Here is a 2,946-nt window from a genome sequence, read left to right as displayed (position 1 = left end):
GGTATTTTTATTAATTTAGATTATAATTAAAAAAAAATACAAATTTTTGTGGATTAAGTTAATATTAATTTTATTAAAATACATAACACTACATCAAAATTAATTTATTCCGACTAAAATTAAAACTAAAAAATCAATTTATTTTAAAACTAAAATGTATTTAAGGATTTTATTTCTTAGACCTATCTTTCTAAATTATGGATTTTATTTCTCTTTGGTCAAAACAATCCTTAAAGCACAAAATTTGTTGTTAGTTAGTCAATTATAATATTTGACAGGCTAGTTTTTAAACTACTTTAAATGGGTGTAAAGAAAGCATGAGAATAACTTAGTGTCACTAATCTGACACGTGTTGAGCATGTACTGAACACTTGTTAATACAATGGATACATTACATATTTATAATCCATCGTATCAGACACTTGACTTTGAATATATTTTGAGAGTGAAACGTACATTAAGCTTTTTTGAAGTATACAAATATATAAACTTATTTATATGAATTTATCTCTAATATAAAATTGAAATTTTTTTTTGAAATAATTCTTTTTAATTAACGTATCATTGTCACATCGGTGTCCAAGTTTTTTAAGAATGACATGTTACAAACAGAAAAAAAAACGGTAAAGATCCTAAGAATTGGGAGAAATCTCTCGTCCAATTGAAGAATGACTAAATCAAATCTAATTCAAATAACTAGATCAAATCTAATTCAAATAACTCAATCAAATCTAATCCTAACAATCCCTCCCTTAAACTGAACACGAATAGTAATCAATTTATATCTACGACTTCATACAAAACTTCCACCAGGTAACTTCATCAATTCTCATGTGTCATTTCTGTTTATTTCTCCAGATCCATGGCTTGCCTTCATTTCTCACTCTTCAATGCTTCTTAAAAGTTTACAAAGTTTGCAGGTTCAATAGGGGTAAACATGGCTGAGCTTCATCATCTTCTTTACAAAAAAAACTTCTCCTATTGCATAGTCTCTCATCCAAACTGGTGGTCTCTTATTCCTCACCTTATTCGAGCTAGGAGAGCTTGCTTCAGCCAAAGAGCCAGATGAAATATTTTTCTCTGCAGTATTTCATCTGCTGCTTCTATATCATTATTTTCATCTGACGCTTCTATATCATTATTTTCATCTACCGCTTCTATATCATTATTTTCATCTGCCGCTTCTATATCGTTATTTTAATCTGTAGCTTCTATATCATAGAGTCTGTAAGCTTTTGACTATTCACCAACTCCCAGCAAAACATAACTCAAACTCTTATCATCTAGCCTAGTTCTCTGAGCTGCCTCCTCTTTTTGTCTCTAAATCAACTCGAGCTCACAATATTGTTCTTCTTCCTTCCGCTGCAGCTCCAGAACTAATCGTCGCTGTGCTTTTTCTACCCTTCTTCTATTCTCTTTCAGCATTTTATCTAGCTCTTCTCTCTCTTTTCGTGCTTGTTCTTCTTTTTGTCTTGTAGCAGTAAGAGCGGCTTCTTTCTCTTTCTCAAGCCTTTCTTCAACTTCTTCTGAATTAATTAGTTCTTCCATCCTCCTAGCTACATCTTCTTCTAACTTCTTCAACTCTGCTTCACGCCTTTTCTTCTCTTCTTCCTCTTTCTTAAGCTTCTCTATGGAATGATTCCGATCAATGGATGCACAACTAGAACTGGAACTGAAGGATTTGGAGAAAGGAGATAACGAGGAAGACCTACTTCTGCGTTGGCGGCTCAGGAAACTTGAACGGCTGCTTCTCCTGGAATGGGTAGTGGAATGATAGGGGGAAGGACTTGGGTCCCTTCTGCTTCTCTGACTATGGCGATAAGAATTGGAGTGGTGAGTTTATGACAGAGACCTTGAACCACTTCTCCCCATAAGTTTCAATTAAGTTTGAGTGGCTGCTACAGGCTGAGATATAGCATGCAATACGAACATTCGATTCAAAGACATCTTTGTCTCCATGATTAAGCCTATCTCAGGATGAAACACCTTGCATGTTCCATTTTGAAACAAAAAGGTAACCCCCTTTGCTTGCAATTTACCTCTACTCAACAAATTGTTCCTCAGGTCTGGCACATAGAACACTCCTGTGATTATCATTATGATTCCATTCACTTCCAGCTGTAAATTACCCTTTCCGGTTACAACCATGCTTGACATTCCAAATGAAAATGTCCTAGCTTGTGACAGTTATAGCACTCCACTATGGCCTTGTTGAAGGTTTGTCTGCCTCATCCCCTTCCTCTGCCTCTAAAGCTTCCACGACCTTGACTTCTTCCTCCAGTAGACTGCACAAGTGGACTCTCCATCGACATACTTTTATTATGACACACTTAGAAGACTATTGCTTCTAGTTTTAACTAGTTCAGGGCATGGCTCTGATACGAAATTGTTAGGAACAGAAAAAGAAAATTGGAAAGATCAGAAGAATTGGGAGAAATCTCTCGTCCAATTGAAGAATGACTAAATCAAATCTAATTCAAATAACTAGATCAAATCTAATTCAAATAACTCAATCAAATCTAATCCTAACAGTTACCATATCTATTTGGTATCATATTTATGTCTCGTATCTATATCTCATTTTTATTTTTGTGACTCTGAGATATTTTGCTTTTATAAATAGATATCTTCACGAAAATAAGTTTAATTTATGTTGAGATGGAGAATAAAAATTTACACTTAGTTGATACTTGGGACTTTGATTCCTCTTAGTGTGAAGCTTGCATCTTGCAATTACTTGGGTAAAGAATGTGTTTCACTTAAAATTCACTCAAGAGAAAATAATCAAATAACGAACCATATTTGAGAGAGGATAACTTTTTTTTTTTTTAATCTTTGGAAAACAAGAAAGAATAAAAATTAAAACATGGCATGAATGACATCTTCTTGAATCTTTGATTTGTTCTCCTAAATGTATATAAAAAAAATCTTATATATTTTTAGATA

Source organism: Cucurbita moschata, unplaced genomic scaffold (assembly GCF_002738365.1).
Source record: "Cucurbita moschata cultivar Rifu unplaced genomic scaffold, Cmos_1.0 Cmo_Scf00092, whole genome shotgun sequence".
In the NCBI taxonomy this organism is placed as follows: domain Eukaryota; kingdom Viridiplantae; phylum Streptophyta; class Magnoliopsida; order Cucurbitales; family Cucurbitaceae; genus Cucurbita; species Cucurbita moschata.
This window is presented reverse-complemented; position numbering follows the sequence as displayed.